This window comes from Triturus cristatus, chromosome 6, assembly GCF_964204655.1.
Source record: "Triturus cristatus chromosome 6, aTriCri1.1, whole genome shotgun sequence".
NCBI classification, from domain to species: domain Eukaryota; kingdom Metazoa; phylum Chordata; class Amphibia; order Caudata; family Salamandridae; genus Triturus; species Triturus cristatus.
The window spans coordinates 662,876,300-662,896,880 of record NC_140589.1 but is presented as its reverse complement, the minus strand read 5'-3'; positions in this window follow the sequence as shown (position 1 = coordinate 662,896,880).

The window sequence follows — 20,581 nt, the reverse complement described above, 5'->3', positions numbered from 1 at the left end:
GGCGGAAACCCTTGTCCTTCTCCACCAAGAACAGGTTGCTTGCGAAGCCCCTGGGATGTAGCTCTGATAGGGAAACCGCCCCTTTGTCCAGAAGATCCTGGACCTCATGATCTATCAGGGATTCTTCCTGAGCAGAGAAAACTAGGCCCGAGGTATGACTGCTTGGATTGGGGTTCCGTAAAACTCTATGTGAAACCCCCTAACGGTCTCCAGAACCCAAGGATCTGAGGAAATTTTGTCCCATCTGTGGGAATACATGCTTAACCTCCCCCCTAAACGATGAGGAGATAACAGACTGGGACTTACCACCATATCCACCGGCGTTGCTGTGGGCCCCTCCACGGCCCCGGCTGTTCTTACTCTTGCCACCACGGGAGAGATAGAATGTTCCTTGCCGGCCATCCTGCCAGCCGTTATTTCTTCTCGCCTGGGCTCTGTTAGGGCCTTGGTGTGACATGCTGCCGGAAAGAGCGACCCCTGCCTCTTCCGGCCCCTCCAAAAACCTTTCCAGGAAAAATGTTCTTTATCGATGCCTGCGCCTTGTCCAGAGCAGAGAATGTCGCAACGAACCTCCCCAGCTCCTTAATGAAGGGATCGCCGAAGAGTGTGCCCTGGGCCACCGAACCATCCTCTGAAGAAGACAGCTACCCTAGCTTAAGATCTATCTTCAGAAGAAGCGAATGACGACGCTCCGCTGAAAGGGCGCAGTTAGCGTTGCCCAAAAGGCACATCGCTCTCTGCGCCCATCCCGCCACGTCGTCCGTAGGAAGTGGTTGACCGGACTCCTTGGATCGTTCTGCCAGCTCTATAATCTTAGTCAGTGGCCCGACCACATCAAGTAGCTTGTCTTGACAGGACCTCCACGACCTATCTATCCCATTCTTGGGGCCCTTTACGTACTCACTAAAAGAGGTGCACAGCTTTGGGTCCATCTCTGGCATAGTTGTGACCTTGTCAGGCAGGGAAGGACGAGGGACTCTGATCTGAGGCGGGCCCTCACCTCCTGAGAGAGTGGCTGCCTGATCTTATTACCAACATATTCAGCCACTTTCTTGTCCGGGACCCATTCTGTGGAACGAGGCCTGAAAATCCCCAAAGGGTCAAACCTGTCAGAAGAAGCGCCCTCAGTGTCCCCGGTCTCAGAGCAGGAGGATTGTCGGCGCCAAAACCGGCTCGAATCCTGCGTCTCCTGAAGAACCAGAACCTTTTGGACCTGGCGGCGCAGGGTACGCCCTCTGTCTCCGGGGTTCACCTGCTTCGTTACACAGAGACACGGGACACTCTGTCGGCGTTAGAAGATTGGATTTATTTAGCTGCAGCAAGTACAGTTATCCTAGAAGTACACAAAGTAGGTTCTCAGGAGACTGCCACTTCACTCTGTGGCGCATCAGATTAAATACTATACAATACAGAATTATTAACAAAACACACGCCCCAAGCAAAGAAGAAAAGAGCCAATAGGGTAAGTGGAAAACAAAGCGGAACCACTAAGAAGGGTTCGAAAATAGAAAGATCAGATGACTCGAAGAGACCTCTCCTCCAACTGTGTTTGTCATCCCACCCCGGAACTAATTTATTAACAGATTACAACTGACTTGCAGGTGGTGAGATACGTTTGTATTGGAGGACAGGCATGACACAAGAGAATGCTAGCAGGAGACAGTGAAGGCCAGTTGATAAGATATGATCGGGAAAGAATGGTGTGAGCCTACAGATAGTTGAAACAGGGATTAGAAAAGCCAAACAAGGATTAGTGTACTCGGCTAGTCCAAACACCAGCTTCACAAACAAGGCAGAGTACGTATTTTGACACCAAGCTACGGGAAAAGCAGAATAGACTTCGTTCGCCGTGCTGCCTGAGTGATGGCAACACAAAATGGCGGCGGGTTACAAAATGGCGGGTCGATTCGATCGTGATCGAAAATCGAAGTTCCTCAGACCCTCCTTTTGCCAGAACTCAGGCAAGATAGACTCACGTTAATCTGAGTCCACATCAATAGCCATGAGATCATCAAGCTGTTGTTGTAACATCATCCTTATTTTTTCTGTTACTTGAGGTTTGGGTCTTGAAATGCACATAGCAGTACAAAGATCACAGATAGCGGGACCACAGTGCATACAAAGGCAACAGGAAAATACAATTGTCAAAATTATTCCAAGGAATGTCAATGCTTTCCAACCCCATTTGGACAGTAGTCCCCAAAACCATTCCATTAAAGACCAATCTCCTTCGTCCTGATGAATAGACTCGGAGATTATATGCAACTTGGAGATAGCTTGGTATACTGTCGGAGCGTCATTAGGAATGAAAAACGGCTTGACCCGATCAATTTACATACTCCACCACGATCGGCAAGAATAAAGTCTAAGGCAACTCGATTTTGCAAGGTCATAAGACGATCCGCCTGTAGTTCCGCCGTGATATTACTCAAGGCTCCTACAGTTATGTCTATTGTAGTCTCTACGACACGGACCAGTTGCCTTATATTTCTGCTGTTGGCCATTGGACCCCAGAAGGGAAGAAAACCTTTAAGGAAATCTCCTCCTTCTATGTAGCAGGTACCAGAGAAACCCGTTGGTAGCCAAGTATAAGCTCTATCATAACAAATGAAATAGGTGCCTTGAGACGGTACTAGAGGAGGTGAGTTCAGAGAGGAATAAATGTACGTGTAGGAACAGTTACTCTTTGGTGCAGTGTCAGAAGAGCAATCGTTCATTTTTAAACAGAAGTTACCTTGATGCGGTATAGTCCAGATTGGTGAGGATTTCTCCTTTCCCATTTTATTATTAAGACTTGACATGTATTGGGTGACGTTCCAATTGGTGTATGCTTTTCTTTCATCGATGGAAATCTTGCTATTCTCCATGATTTTAGCCATAACTACCATACCCTTAATCAAAGAACTATGACTAAAATCCGGATAATTAATTTGTGAAGCAACAGACCGTCTGAATTTACTTTGATATGCATTGGAGAAAATAACAAAGAATGCCCAAGCAGAACCCTCATAGGAGAAAGGAAGAACTAGATATGGTATTCCTTTCTCAGTAGTATGGGGCATAAGACCACATACCCAACAATCAGTTGTGTTAACCACTAATTGATGCTGGTGTAATAGTTGAACAAAGGAATTGTTGTAATACTCGGTTCTCCTGACAAGTTCATGTGAAGGAAAAGTATGAAAGAGGTGTGGAGAGATAGTAGAAGAAGGCAAAGAGGAGGAAGGGGAGGTGTTTCTTGGCTGCAAAACATAAACTATCCAACCAATAATCGCCAAAACAATACATAATGATATTAAAACACATAGAGTTATACTGTAACGACTGTACATTATTTTACAAGATGCTTTCTTCATTTCATTTCTTCTCTCTTTATTACTTGGTGTAGTTTCCATTTTCACTAGTGGATGGTCACGGCAATCTTCCTCAATCACTGAAGTCACAATGCTCTACCGTCCTATGACACTGAAAATCCTGCAGACCTATTGTCACTACTCAGGTCGTGACCTAGACTCCTACTGTGACCCTGCAACCTAAACAGAACACTACACAAGGGAGAAGAAAGTTCAATTGTTCTTTGGTCTGGGCCTGAGGTTATAGTGCTCCTTCCCCAGAACACTCTGATCTTGAAACAATTTTCTTGGTTCAGTCGTATTCAAGCGATGATGTGATGGAATTGCTTCCTGTAGAATGTTGTCGTCCTCTTTTTCAGACAATGTCCCATTCAGGTGTGCATCGCTAAAGGGTACAAATCGTGGAACTGTTTCACCTTCACAGTCACCAACCCCTCTATGAACCCACTGATCAAAAGGCAAGGGCAAAGGTACTTTCTTGCAATGCACACCGTGAATCCAATTTTTTTTTCCTTCAACTTTCACCGCTGTCCTTGTCGTGAGTAGGACCATACGAGGCTCCCGCCATCTGGGTTCCAAATTCTTTTTCTTCTGAAAATTTCGGGTGCAGACCGAGTCACCTGGTCGGATGGAGTGACCTGGATCTGTGAAAGCCTCCGGCAAAGCATTCTGAACCTGTCGATGAAGGATATGCAATTTAGTTGTAAGGTCATGCAGATAGTCAACATTGGGTAGGGCAAATCTGAAAACTTTTTAGGACGAGGTATTCCCCATACGTTGGCCGGACGGCCAAACACCACTTCGTAAGGGCTAAGTCCCAGACGAGAGTGTACTGCAGTTCTGGTGGATAGCAGAGCTAACGGCAAAGCATCAGGCCAACTAAGTCCCGTACTTGCTTGAATCTTTGCTAATTTAAACTTCAAGGTTCCATTGTAACATTCTACTAAACCCGCTGACTGTGGATGATTTGCCGCGTGGAACTTTTGCTTGATTCCAAGACCTGCACAAACTTTCTGCATGACTTGGCCAACAAATTCGCTCCCATTGTCACTCCAGACAATGCGTGGCAATCCAAAGCTGGGAAAGAACTCTTTTAGAAGGATTTTGGCTGTGGATAAAGCTGTGTTGTCTTTCAAAGGGTATGCTTCTATCCATCTCGAAAAGGCACATACTACCACCAGAACATATTTGAGGTTTTTGCATCGATCCATGTGAATGTAATCGATTTGCAAAACTTTAAATGGGTATGTCAGAGGAGCAAAGTGACCTGCTGGAGTGGGGGTTCCCTTTCCTGGATTGTACATCAGACAAACAATACAATGCTTTACAACGTTGTCTGCACATTTCGGAATATTTTCATTCTGCCAAACTGGAGCTAGAAGTTTACAAATGCCTTTTGCACTAAGGTGAGCTGGACCATGAGCCATAGTAACCACTGGGAGTACATAAGCATTCGGTAACAACCAACGTTGATGTTCGGATAACTCTACCCAACAACCCATTTCATCTAACATTCCCGTACTTTCTTTCCACATGCTTAACTCTCTTTCTGTAGCCTCTTTCTGAATCGTTTTCACACTTTCCACTGTATTCTAACACATTCCTCTCTCTCTGACCCAATTCGCAGGACCTGCCATATACATTCGACTCGTTGAATCTTTCGCTGTTTTCTTTGCTGTTTCATCAGCAAATGCATTTCCTCGGTCAACATCATCCGTAATCTTCTTGTGAGCACTACCCTTCACTATCGCTATTTGGACGGGTAAAGCAAGTGACTCAAGGAGATCAGTCACTAATTGGCCATGCTGTATCTTAGTGCCATATGAAGTTAAGAAACCCCTCTCTCTCCAGAGACGCCCAAAATTGAACGTGACACCAAAGGCATACTGACTGTCACTGTACACGTTCACTCTTTTCCCTTTTGATAATACACAAGCTCTCGTCAGTGCTATCAACTCTGCTGCTTGCGCTGAATTGTGTCTAACACGTGCAGTTTCCTCAATCGTATGTAAGGTAGTTACAACATAGGCTGAAACCGTATCTCCATTAGGCATCTTAAAACAAGAACCATCTACCCATAGAGTCCCATCTGGATTCTCTAACGGTGTGTCTCTCAGGTCAATTCTTCCTTTTGTCTCTTCTTCAGTACGGAAGAACCAATAATGCTGGTCCTCAACACTCTCCTCATTTGGAAGGGGCAACAAAGTAGCTGGGTTCAGGGTATTACATCGTTTGATGTGTACGTGACTAGCCAACAGCGTCAGCTCGTAACCAGTTAAACGTGCACTCGTAAGATGCTGTGTTTTCATTCTGTTTAGTAAGGTATCCACTGCATGTGGCACCATGACAATGAGAGTGTTATCCAATACTATCCCAGCGGACTGTCGGATAGAAATTGCTGCGGCTGCTGTGGCTTTGAGACAACTAGGCAATGATTTAGCTACGGGATCTAACGTAGCCAAGAAATAAGCACATGGCCGCTGTCTATCTCCAAATTGCTGTGTCAAGACTGATAATGCACAACCTTCTTTCTCGTGAACATACAGCGTAAAAGGCTTAGTGTAATCTGGGGTACCCAGTACAGGAGCAGAACACAGAGCAGTGCGTAAATCAGTGAAACTCTTTTGGCACTCTTCAGTCCAAGGAAGGGGCTGAGGCGTATCTTTTAAAGTGAGTGCCAACAAAGGTTTGGCGGTCAAAGAGAAGTTAGGGATCCACTGTCTACAATAAGAAGTGATTCCCAGAAAGGCACGTACTTCCCTTTGTGTGGATGGTACAAACATTCGAGCAATCGCCTGAATTCGTTCTGGTGTCAATCGTCGTCCCTCCTTCGATAGGAGATGACCCAAGTAGGTAACCTCTCGACAAACATACTGTAGTTTGGAAGGTGAAACCTTGTGATTCAGCTTAAACAAGTGACGCAACAGTGCAACAGTGACATCCTTGCAGATATCTTCTGAATCGGCGGCGACTAACAAGTCGTCCATATATTGGATAAGAGCGACACCAGACGGCAAATGAAAAGTATCAAGATGACATTTCAAAGCTTGGCTGTAAATGGAGGGACTTTCACAGTACCCTTGGGGTGCGCGCTTAAATCGGAAGCTTCGGCCTCCAAGAGGAAAAACCAAAAATGTCCCAACTCTCTTCTGCAATGGGAATACTGAAGAAGGCATTCTTCAGATCAATAACAGAAAACCAAGTCGCTGTGGAAGGTATCATAGTCAACAAGGCAGTGATATCTAGAACAACAGGAAATTGTGGAATCACAATTTTGTTTACTTCTCGCAGATCAATCACAAACCGGTACACAGGAGGCTGAGAAGGATCAGTACGTTTAAGAACAGGAAGAATAGGACTATTGCATGTGTTACCTCTCGTTTCTTCAATCACACCCTTCTGGATTAAGCCATGAATGATTTCCAAAAGCGCTTTTTCACCTTCAAAAGAGATTCTATATTGTGGGATACGTGGTAATTCAACGTTGGGCTTGAGAGTAACAACATAAGGCGGTATCTCAAGACAACCCACATCGTTCGGACCCGTGGCCCAAAGTGCTGTCGGAAGAGAAAGCAACTCGGGAGGAAACTGATCTTTGGACAGATACATTGGGGAGATCAACTTCTGACCTAGAGTGAGATGTACGCCTGAAGGAGAACAATATATTGTAGCATGCATTCTTTTCAATAGGTCTAAACCCAACAGATTTTCACCACAACCATTTGTCAACAGAAGTGAAGCTTCCAAGTCATAGGGACTAACTGAAATAGGCAAAGGACAAGAAACCGGATTGCGAACAGGGGCACCAGAGAATCCTACAGAAACGTTTGTTAAGCCAGACAAAGGTGCCCCAGGGAGTTTAGAATGAATAATAGAACTTCTCATTGCTCCAGTATCTAGAAGAAATGGCTCTGATACACCCATTGTAGTGACGTTGACATAAGGGCCATTTGATCTACTGGGATTGGCACAACTCCTCTACTTTGTCCATGGCTGTCCTAGTTGGCATGAAGACTCTCATTCTCGCCTTCAACATAATGGTCTTCATTATAATACTGAGTGGATCTCACATTCTGCTGATCAAAGTAGTTCATGGAATTAGGAGAAGGAAGGGCACGCTGTTCTTGAGTTAACATACCTCGACCTCTACCTCTGTTTGCTGACTGAAGGCCAGCACGACCTCGTGGAGCAGATGACGCTCCATTGCGCTGCAATAAAACCGGACAACTGCTCTTAAAATGACCTTCCTCTCTACAATAGGCACATTGATTAGGACCTAACAAAGGTCGCGGAATGTATGGCTCAGGTTTCTGATACAACCTTTGAAACTGCGGTGGCTGCTGAGTCTGAGGCTGAACATAACGTGGAGGATAGGCTTGCTGCAAGAGAACCTTAGTTTTTAAATCTTTCGTCTTTTTCTCTTGTTTTTCTTTTTCTTCTTTGTCCCTATTCTCGTAATATTGTGCAGTAGCCAATATTTGGGCAGAAGAAGAAACAGCCCAAGAACTTTCTGAATCCTTTAATTTGTGTGACAGCTCGGGAAGCAAATTAAATACAAATTTGTCCACGAATAATCGCTGTTCACCCTCGGTAGCCATGTCCTGACCACTGTGATCGATAAATGTCTCTTCGAAACGAGTAAAGAAATCAGAGACACTTTCATCTTTCTTTTGTTTACATGCTGCTAGCTTATCCCAATTCACTCTCAATGCAGGCATCATAGTTTTCATTAACGTAATGATTCTACCAGGAAGTTCCGAGATCAATGCGTCAGGCTTTGCGCCACCCACTTGGTCTCTATCTGTATCAGCTATAACATCCCAAGTAGCACCCAGTTCCTGTGCGTGATCCTCTCTACGAATCTTAGCCCATATTGTCTGCGGGACTACATTACCCATTAACATATCAATATCTGCCAGATTCATAATACAAGCATCGGTTGTCTGCGATAATTCTTTGTAATAACCTGCAGGGTTCTTACGAGGATCTGGTAGAGTCTGCTTAAGGGCCAAAACTTCAGATCTCTTCCATGGTACATGTACCCATATGCGCTGAAAGTGAGCAAGAATAGCTGGATTAGCACCTACTCCCGCAACTTCTTCCTTCCATATTGGAGGAACCTCTCTCATAGGGTAATTTTTCGATGTCAGTTTAACCGACGGATCAGAATCAAGAAAAATCTGAGAGAACAATAAGGTTCTATAAGAGATGAGTGTCCTTACAGCTTCCTCAACTTTAGAACCTACAATAAGTCCTTTTTCAAAATCAGTTTGGACATCTAACAAATCTTGTGAGATCGGACTCGAACTCACATCTTCCCATTCTTCAATGAGAATATCACACATTACATTAAAAACATACCTTTGCGTAGGCGCATTCCATTGCAAAAAGGTAGGCATAATATCAGACACACTATATTGTGGACCCTTCTTGATCCATCTTCGTGCAAGAGAATCTAGCTTCTCTCGTTCCTCGAAATCTGGGAACTGACTACGAGATTGTCTGCGAGCAAAAGCCGGAGACGCATTAAGAGCTCCAAAGAAAGGAGATAGAATACTAGTGACAGAATCTGTGAGACTCTTACGCATAGATGGTGAATTGGACATTAGAACTGGAGACAGAATATTAGGAGAATTTTCAAGAGAAGGACTAGAATTTACAGGAGGAGCAGAAGGCAAAGGAGAGCTAAGATCAGGAGATGAAGGCTGAGAAGTTGGAACTAATGGTAAAACCGGCAAGAGCGGTAATGCTGGAGGAGGCAAATGCTGAAGAGCCGGAACCGGCGGAGGTACTACCAGCAACTGAGCAGGCTGTAACGGCTGAGGCACATTAGCATTTTGCGCATAGGGCGGAGGCAACCTTAATAAATGAGACATTAGGGGATCTTCTTCTAAGTCTTTCTTGTTATCAGAAGGAGAAACAGGCAACACCGGATAGCATTTATCTATCGCCATACGATGTTGTCTTTCTGAAATTTCAGTCGCATTGTCAATTTCATCATTCTTGAACTGTTGGGCAGCCTGCATAATCGTCATACCCTGTGCTTTCCTATCTCGTTTTGTTTGTTTAATTTCTTTCTGTTTGGCTTCCTTACGCCAAAGGCGGAAAGAGTCAAACATTCGCGGCCGGGCTTTTCTTTTGAACAGAACTGCTTCCAAATTATCTAGCACATCAGGGTCAAAACTACCGTTTTCTGGCCATTTAAGAACACCATCTTTCTTCGTGTATTGAGTCCATGGCTCGTTAAAGGCAATGGGGCCGATACCATGTTTCGAATAGAGCTCATATGTGGGAGTTCCAACCGAAGGAATCGGACAAGAGTCCTCAAGTCAGGGAGTCCCTATTACAACCAAGGCAACAAATTCTTCCAAACTTAGTCAGACCAGGCATTTCACAATGTCTCTGGACTGTTCACAAACTTCAAGGGAGTAAAACTCAGTTTACGCAGCACAAATGCACTTACCCTCGGCTTTAGTCGTTGCAATGACTAAATCTAAGTAACCTAAGGACATCAAACAAAGAACCAAAATTTGTGGGCGCGACCCACGAAAATACTTAACTTAACTAAGGACGTCTTCTTCCACCAACAGAGGCCCGTCTATCGTCTCGCTTTACCATACATCACCAAAGGAATGGGCCAAAGCAGGGCAACAGTCAGGGCAGCGGTCGCCTGTAGCCGTCAGGAAGGAGTAACTGCGCTGCAAAAGACCTTCAGACCACTTTCGACATACAGGGGTCGCTTAGCGTGGTTCGCAAACCCTCCAGAATTTTCTTGCGAGGTTCCTCACGACCTTCGAGCAGAACCCGTACCACTGAAGCCGCCCTACGTTGGGCGCCAATTGAAGAACCAGAACCTTTTGGACCTGGCGGCGCAGGGTACGCCCTCTGTCTCCGGGATTCACCTGCTTCGTTACACAGAGACACGGGACACTCTGTCGGTGTTAGAAGATTGGATTTATTTAGCTGCAGCTAGTACAGTTATCCTAGAAGTTCTCAGGAGACTGCCACTTCACTCTGTGGCGCATCAGATTAAATACTATACAAATAGTGATGATTTGTTAGTTTGTTAGGGCAGCTACTCTTTGTACATCTTAAGCCAGATAGTCCCTATTTCTTTCTCCATTTTCTTGGTGTTTCCTTGGAGTATTTTGAGTTGTTGCACTGTCCTCTGTGCCTGACCGCGGACTTTTTGTCCTCAAATGCCATTTGTTGCTTTTCTGACAGGCCCTATTTTTGAATATTGAAATAGTAAAGGACCTGTCCAAGCGTTTTTTGCATTCTGCTTTTTGAAATAAGCGATTGCACATTTTTCTCATTGGCTCATGTTTATTTTTCAGAGCGGGGCCTTTCTCTTGACTTGAGCTGGTGCCAAGCGAGGTGAGGTCTTTTCCTCAAAATGTATTGGTAAGCATTATTTTATGTTTTCAAGATACCTTTGTAAATGGTGTCAAAAGGTGAAGATACGTAATGCTATGTGATTAATTGTATAACTAAATTTTAAACACACCTTTTTTGTTGTTTTCAGATGTTTGAACACATCAAAATTTACATTGAGAAATTGAAGACAGCTATTGAGGGTACAGCAGTAACCCATTATTTCTTGCGAAGCCTACTACTGGAAGCTTTGTGCATGAGGTCCTGAAGAAAGCCAGGGATAGTCTTCCCGAAGGCTGAAACATGTCGACCAGTAAACAGGAGCAGTAACTATTTACAACTGCTCCTTCTTTTTCATTTTTTTCATACACAGCTTTTAGATAGGAATGCGTTTGACTAGACACAAGCAAGAAATATATACTTGTTGTTTGTCTTTGGCTTATTCTATTTTTAAAAAACACTTAAAAAAAAATTCCTAGAAATTTACACTGCATCTTAGCAGTAAGTTTTTTCCTCTTTTCCTTGATTCATACTTGATAAGAGGATACGACTCTTTCATATCTCCTCTATGCTATAAGAGGTTGTCGAGAAGAGTTGGTTGGTACCCCAGATGATGACACTGGGCACTTTGAGAGTGTAATGATGGGATGCTAACTATCCCTATTAAGTTCTTTCTCTCATCTTTTCTGTCCTTCACCTTTTGCACTTGTTATTTTGTATGCTTACTCAATTTTTATCTCCTGGAGCAATTGCTAAGTGGCAACTTTTTTGAATTGTATCTAGAGTTGCTTAGCTATAGACCTCGGATTTTTTCATTGTAATTAAATATTAAGAAATGGGGATTAAAAATCCGTTAAGGTCTTTAAACATTTTCCCTCAGACCCTATTTGTAGTTGTTTTTTTTTTTTAGCTCTAGAGTGGGGCCTAAGTTCGTCACTGTTGTCCCTCAAAAACTGTTACAAATTAGTCTGCTCAACAATCTCACCGAAAAATACATCATCCATAAACAACTGAAAAAACTGTATAGGCAAAACATTTTCACAAAGCACTTCCAGCAGGAAGCCTCGCAGCCTCAGGCTGCAAACCAGGTGCCTCTTGTACCATCGGCACAGCAGTATCCTCCTCTGAAACAGGCACATCAACAGAGAGTAGCTTCATCTGCACCTAGAGTACCTTAATCATCCGATGATTCCATGTGGAGAGAAAACTCACTGCCTGAATCTTCCCCACCCTCCTCTCCCTCAGACGCACTGTCAGTCTCATAATCCTGCTCAGAGGAAGATTCAAGAAGCATATCAACCACCTGCTGAGCAGTCATTCTACAGCTAGCCATACTGCTTACTAATAAAAGTAACTTGTCAAACAAGTCAACAACAACAAACACTTTGTAAAATAAGTAATAAACAAAATGCACCTTTATCAGAAATACCTATATACTCCAAAACGATACCACTCACTTGCCAGAAGCAGATAAATTCACCACCACCTACTCTGCACAGACACAGTATGGATCAACAATATCCCACTAAAAAAGAAAGAGAAAAGAAAATTACACATAAGACAAGGCAAAACACATCACAAATAATTCCATGCACAAAACACTAACTAAATAGGCTGCCATTATGACACCACTTACAAAAAAAATCTTTCATACATGACACAAATACTAATTTGGAGAATATACAACAAAAATGTTTTTCTTACCAAAAAAATGCAACTACGCAAAACTGCAGAACACCACTGTCGATATCGCGAACAGGAATCAAAAGCTTTACACTAGAATAAAAAGGAGAAAAAACATTACAATCACATATGCAAATAATGCACCAGTCCACACACAATCCACCAGCCAAGCTAAGGCTGCTATTCTGCCACCCAAAGATGCCAGAAATGACCACAATCATCCTCCCATAAAAGGGAGCGACCCTTGTCCAAGGGGCCACTCAACAACATAAAAAAATAACCTGGGTGGCCTAGTGGCCCTACAAATAAACAAATCAGCCAATCTGCCCCTCAGGGTGGCAGAGACGGCCAAATTAATACTCACAAAATGGAGCAACCCTTGCCCAAGGGGCCACGCCACACAAAAAAATCCCTGGTGGTCTAGTGGGCCCAATTTTTTTTTTAAAACATGGCCATCTGGCCCCCTGCGGGGCAGATGTAGCCACAAAGATTGAGCCCAAAGGAGAGTGACCCTTGCCCAATGGGTCACTCCACAAATAACTCCCTGGTGGCCAAGTGGGCCCTACATCAGACAAGCATTTGCAATGCAATCGGTCTCGCCTTTGGGACCTTATATGTACTTAGCTATGCAGCACATTAGCCTGCGCCCTGAAACATTTGCTGTTCTTTCACATGGAGCGAAAGTAAGCACCAAACTGCGTGACATGCCAAGTATTGGAACACACGGGGAGAAATATTGCCTTTCAGCGGGAAATGGTATAGTCCAATGCTCTGTTTTTAATATAAAATCTGGGCCTTCAGTGGTCATATCACTGACAATACAAGATTGAATTTTTTTTTTATTGTCTATGGGTGCTCGTGGAAGACAATTTCTATGGACTGAAAACTAGAGAATGCTGAAGTGATTCTGGTATTTTACTGACGTCTGCTGGTCGTTTTCTAGCACAAAAGTTAGAGTCAGTTGATCAGAAAGAAAAGTCCCTAAGCGGAAGCAGACAAGTCCTAGGGCTGATCTCCAAAGCACACAAACCATAAAAACATATAAGTAAATACTAAAGATTATACAAGAGGTCTCAAATGCTCAACCTAAAAATGGCAAAATCTGCCCCCCCCCATGGGGGCAGACAGCCAAAATCATAAGTCCCCAAAGGGGAGTGACCCTTGTCCAAGGGGCCACTCCCCACTAAACAATCCTTGGTGGTCCAGTGGGCATTTTTTTATATAACGAAAATCGGCCCCCCAGGGGGGCAGACAAAGCCTAAAACATAGCCCCCATAAGGGGAGCGACCCTTGCCTTAGGGGCCGCTCCCCCAAACAAAACCTAACATCATGGGCATACAGAAATGGCCCCCAAAGGGGAGTGACCCTTGCCCAAGGGGCCACTCCTGAGTACATTTATTACATTGGCCCAGTGGGCCGATTTATTTTAATAAAATTAAAACTGCCCCCCCAGGGGTCAAACTAAGCCAAAATGTATGCCCCAAAAAGGGGAGTGACCCTTCCCCAAGGGGCCACTCCCCACTAGATTTATTCAATTGGCCCAGTAGGCCGAATACATTTATTAAAATTTAAATCTGCCCCCCCCAGGGGGGCAAACAAAGCAAAAATGTAGGCCCCCAAAAGGGGAGTGACCCTTGCATAAGGGGTCGCTTCCCAAAACAAAAACTAATATAATGGGCTTCCTAAAATGCCCCCCAAAGGGGAGTGACCCTTGCCCAAGGGGCCACTTCTCTGCATATTGGCCCAGTGGGACGATTTTTTGGAACGCACATAAAATACTGCCCCCCCCCAGGGTGGCAACCAAAACCACAAGATATGCCCCCAACAGGGGGAGTGACCCTTGCCCAAGGCTCCGCTCCCCCAATGAACACAGTGTCGAAAATTAAATTTAAAAAAAACATAATCCCTGGCGCTAGTGGGCATTCCTGCTGCACGATCGCACGATCGTGCAGCAGGAATACACAAAAGAGGCATCGAGGGAAAGGAAAACCCTTTCCTTTCCCCCGATGCCTCTTTCGTTTAAATCCCCCCCTCCCCAGTCCCAAAACTTACCAACTTTGTTCACCGATGCGCAGGAAGCAAATGGCTTCCTGCGCGTCGGAAAACAAAGGGAACCCTCGATGAAGTCAGTGCGCTTCGCGCACTGACGTCATTGATGACGCGGAGGGGGGGGGTGGGGGGAGGCAGGGGAAGGTCTTCCCCTGCCTTCCCCATAAGAAACCCGCTGATCGACCACCCACGGGGGGAGTGCCAGCGCTTCCCCCGTGGGTGGGTGTCATGACGAGCTGGGCTCGTTATGAGCACACGGCGACTGTGTGCCATGACAAGCCCAGCTCGTCATGAGCACACAAGGGGTTAATAGAATTGCAACTTTCCTTCGTGTAAAGTAGGAAATTTTTCATTATGCCATAAAATGCCTTTACATGGATGACAGTTGAAAGGGAGAGTTAGCTAACATTTTGAGCTAACACTTAAGTTCATTTCACACCAATTTCAAAGTGTTTCATCACTAAACTGCAGGCCCCATACGCACAGTGGGCAAGCTTCACTGTGGCAGAAGTTCACAACCTTTAGCGCTGATCAGATTATTTATGAGTCCCTGACCTAGCTAATGTCTGAGGTTTGTATTAGTAAGTGTAGGCCATGACATGGGATGAGGGTAGTGCACAGTTTCCTAAAGTGTATCTTGAAATATATGTGTTGCTCAGTATGTTTTAAAACACATGTTGCATTGTAACATATGAGTCATGCTAGTGATAGATGTATAAAACATTTGTTACATCAATACAGACAAACAAAAAATCACTAAACCTTTTTATGTTCTCATTTCTTGTATCCATACAGGTCAATGCCCATCAGACGTGTGATATATGGAAGGCCAGCACCAGGAAGGTGTGGTCCCTGAGGGTCCACAAGTGGCGCAGCTTCTATTGAAGTAAAGGTGTAAGGGCCTTTGATGCTGGACCCAGATTTCAGCTGTAGTCCATCTCACTCAGTCCTCCCATTGTGGGAAGTGTGTGTGGCGCACACTGATCCTCCTAATGGCCCACATTCTAGCAATGCCTAATCCTGAGCTTGATGGCCAGTTGAGGGCCCAACAGCAGAAACATGGGGATGAGTTATTGTCAGAGATTCACATGTTACATGAATTATTTTGTCTTACAGCCAGAAGTTTTTCACATCAACATTAAGGGTGACCAATGTCCAATGCAGAAGAAAAGTTCTTGAAAGTGTAAGTTTTGCATGATGTCTGTGATGAAGTGCTTTGTCTAGTAATTGTTTTGGAAAGGATCCCACCTTATTCCTGTTTACAACCAATGGACTTTTCTGAGCAGGCACGTAGCTGGCTAAACTCCATATATTCATCATGTAGTGTGATGTTATGAGGGACAGTTGTACCAAACAATCCAATAGTGTTTATTGTGTCAGGTGTGATGCTCCTTAACTGTTGTGGATGATGTAATGTTAGACCTATTGCAGATTACATAGCATACTGGGCACAGTGGATGTACCAAACGTCACATTGGTAAGTTGGTATTCTACACAAACAAGAGTGAGCTTGTGATCCTAAATGACTAGTGACCTCAAAATTGATGGCTACATTATGTTATCACTACATATCCAAATTCTGTTCAGCATGAGACATACTGGGGTTTATTTACAAGGGGATACTGCCACCAGAAAATCACTCTTAGCGATGTTCTGGTGGAGCTATGCCCTTCTCCATATATATAAAGAAGAGCAAAGCCACTTTGAGCGGCTTAAAGCCGCCTTATAAATACGGCCCCTTTACACGCATCACTTTGCGTGAAAGGGGCGTGACAGGTTGTTGCTGAGGGCGTTCCACCATAATGCCCATTGCATTTTGATGCTGCCCCAGATTTACAAGGATGTGTAATTCTGAGGAACCACCAAAAATGAATTCCATGAAAAAGCAGGCATTAAACTGGAGAACCGAGGAGAAATGGAATTCATTTTTGGTGGTTCCTCAGATTTACACATCCTTGTAAATCTGGGGCAGCATCAAAATGCTGTACTGAAGTGTCTTAGAATGTTTCAGGGGCTATATATTTATATATATATATATATATATATTTAATTATGCTGTAGTAGTCATTTTCCCATCCACACAAATTTTAGTTTCAGACTGTACATAGTTTGTGATATATTGCTAAGCTACTTCAGTACATAATGCATGTCTACAACTGTTACACTTGACTTAAACTTTTGTGACTTGACATGTGTTAGCATTGTCATATGTCCAAACAAAGGTTCCCTGCTTTCAGTTAATGTTAATATTGGTGCAACATTGCAGTATATGTTGGCAAACATTGATTCACATTTCACTTATTGATTATGAGGAGTATGCAGATTCTAGGGGCTAGTGCAGACACCATACAAAGGTATTTTTGGTTATTTTAGCTGGCATCAGTGCATTATTCACAACAACAAAGGGCATTCATTCTGAGATGTGAAACTGTTCCTGGAGAGACATGTTAACTGATAAGAGACAACAGCATACATGATATGGGAGCTATAGTGGGGAATTACATAACTGTGACCACGTTTTTTAAAAATGTTGCCTACATGCATTAGGTTATGCTGATATTGAAGCAAAGTTTGAGAGCCTTGAAGCAAGTGGAATCTGAAAACTTTAAACTGTTTTGTGATCAGAGCGCATGATCAGTTATTTTTACACAGATTAAATAAAACTATTGTATATGACATTTCATCATCATCCGGGCAAGGAGAAGGAAAATGTGCCAACATTGGTGGGGAAGCAGCAGACCACAGTGGTTCCTGTACCGACACTGAGGGAGTCAGTTGCCCGAAGGGTGAGGGGAGTGCAGTGAATGATGCCAGTGGCTCAACATCATCTTTGGAGACCCCCTGCAGCGAGCACTCCCTAGTGGTGGAGGATAGTCCTGCTCCTATGACACCTGCATCCTTGTCCGCCTCCCCAATAACATTCTCCACCCTCCCTCCTGCTCCCCCACAGTTGGCCTACCTGGGCCCGCTATAAGGCATGTGGTCTCCTTTGCACCTGGCACCTCACTCCCTGCCCCTGTCCCCCCGACTGTGCTGAATCAGGAGATGGTTAACCTCTTCCAGAGCATCATTGTAGGCTAGACTGCCCTTCTAAATGCTATCCATGGTTTAGCTACCATACGCAACACATGGTAGTTTACCTAGAAGGCATTCAAAGTGGTATGTCTGTCTTACAGTGGTCATTTCAAGATCTAGCCTCCTCATTCACTGCAGCCTCCCAGATAGCCCAACCTTCTACGACACCATCTGCCCCTTCCCCATCCCCATCCCAATTCCCTATTCCCAAACCTGTCCAAAACACAATTACATATTTTCATGCACACACTAAACAGACAAAAACAGCACACCCACACAGAAACACAAATGCAAAAAAAACAAAAGGACACATCCAAACTTACAGACATTGCACTCACTGTCACACCTACATTCACCACCCCCAGCGCACACACAGACATCACACCCATCCCCACATACACATGCACCACCCCAAAACCGGCACACCAATAGACATTGCACCCATCACCCCACCCACATGCACAACCCCAACACATACACACAGACACCACCCCATTCCACAACCATGCACCAGCCCCGCCATCAGCACATTCTCAGTCATTTTACCCAGCACCACACTCACGTGCACCACCCCAGCACACACAAAGGCACCACACTCATCCCCACACACACATGCACCACCCCCAACACTAGCACAGCCTCAGACATTGCACCCACCACAACACATGCATGCACCACTGCATCCACATGCACCACACCAACACCCAGCACCTTCACAACACACAGATTCATGCAAACAGACACTGTAGAATACAGACCCAAAAAACTCAGATGCACAAGGTCAAGCACACAACATACACCTATGACACAAGATGCCCACACATGCACAACATTCACCACAACCCCAAACACATCCAAAACAGACACATCAGACTCTGCCACTCCCTCTACCTCCCAAACCCCACTCCCTTACAAACAGCCTACCAGCTTTCCCATTGAAGATCCCAGTTTCGGCCATGCCCTGGCCCCTCCCACACTACAACCCAAGCCTTCCCCTTCCCATTCCGCCCTTGCCAAACTGCAATTCCAACCTTCAATGTCCCAACCCACCCATAAAAATCCCAAAAGCACCACACCCAAAGCCACTGCCCCCTCCAAAACCGAAGTGCACACTCCCAAAATCACCAGCCCTCCTCCCAAACCCAAGAGCACCACTCCCAAAACCACTGCCCCCTCCCAAAACCAAAAGCACAACTCCAAAAACCACCACCCCCTCCCAAACCCAAGAGCGCCACTTTCAAAACCACAGTCCCCTCCCAAACCCAAGAGCATCACTCCAAAACTGTCACCCCCTCCCAAACCCCAACCCATCCTTACCATATAAGGTGTCTGAGGTGCCTGCTCCACCCACTAGATGCCCCTTCCTGAGGAGGTTCTCCTGGCAGTGCAATTGGAGGCAAGCTGATGCACACCTGTGCACAAGACACCATTTAAACTGGTATTTCCCTTGGTTTATACTTGTTGAGAGAGTTCTCATTGTGAATAAATCACACATTTTCTCTTCACCAAGTTGGTCCTGGCATAATTTTTACCGTGCAATTATTTGATTCCAAGCAATGCTTCAGTGGAAAAGTTTAGCACTTATATTTCTTTAAAATTACTACATACATTTTGAATGTCTTCTATGTTAAGTGCATACACTGGATGATAATGTAAAGTGCTTCATTAGAGACATATGCATTGCACTTTGAACTACTATTGTTTGTGGGAGTACTTTAAAAATGCAAGTAGCCTGAGGAAATGCAAAGACTCAAGTGAAAAGGTAACAGGTAATGTAGGTAATGTAGGAGGTTACCTTCAGTTCCAGCAATAGCGATGTTGATTTGCATCATAATTATCTAGCAGCAGCAGTTGCAGGATGTGTAAGATCGATTCCTTGGAGGTACAGGAAGTGAAAATGTGATTAAAGGTGAGTCTGTGCCTTATATGCGTTCCATTCCACCAACTCAGGTGTGGAGGTTTCCCCGCCACAGTTGTGTCAGCGAGAAAGCACATCGTAATTGGGGCAATGGATAAACAGGCGGTCCTCCCTCCGACAGCTGCTTTTGTCTATCCCACCACAACTTGCTCAATATTTCCTGGCAGTGACGGCAGGACAAAGCAAACACAAGGAGATGATGGGCGGAGCGCTGAAACTTTTCAGACACTCACCCCCAGTCACAGATCTGGGTTGAATCCATCATCGGCCTTTAGCTCACTTCGCCACCTTAGTTCAGACCCAGCTATATTCTAGCATCAGTCTTGACACTGTGCCTCATAGGAGCAATCCAGCCCGAACAGCCAAGCCAGGTCTTCCCTGAACCGGAAACAAGCATCTTGGGACCGGTTTTGGAGTATCACCCCTTATCAGCCAGGCTAGCTTGAATCCAGTGGCAAAGTGAGCAATGGACCCATGTCTGGGCATACCCTACCAACTTAGGGCAAACACAACAAACACAAGGAGATGATGGACGGAGCACTGAAACTTTTCAGACATTCACCCCCAGTCACAAATCTGGGTTGAATCCATCATCGTTCTTTAGCTCACTTCACCACTTCAGTTCTTACCCAGCTATTTGCAAATCAGTCTTGACCCTGTGCCTCTTGGGAACAGTCCAACCCGAACTGCTAAGCCAGGTCTTTCGTAAACCTGAAACAAGCATCCTGGGACAGGTTTCGGGGTAACACCCCTCATCAACCAGGCTAGCTTGAATACAGTGGCAAAGTGAGCAGGACCACAGCAGTCTTTTGTCCATGGACCCCCTAACATCTAAATAGGGTGGGAGGACCGCCAAGTAGTCGGGTGGGAAGACCGTTGAAAAGTGACAGTGCGATCAATTCCGCCAACATCTAAATCAGGCCCTAAATCTGAAAGTAAAACTCTTCACTGTAAATTCATCCAATGGCTGTCTGATGATGATGCCTCCACCTCCGACAATGTCAACTGCCCGCCCTGCTGAACTTTACCTTCTCAAGACATTTTTTTCTCATAATTTCTTCCAATTTAGAAGATAAGCTGAGACTGGGCTCAATGCAGTTTGTGTATCCGAACCAAGCTCCATCTCAGT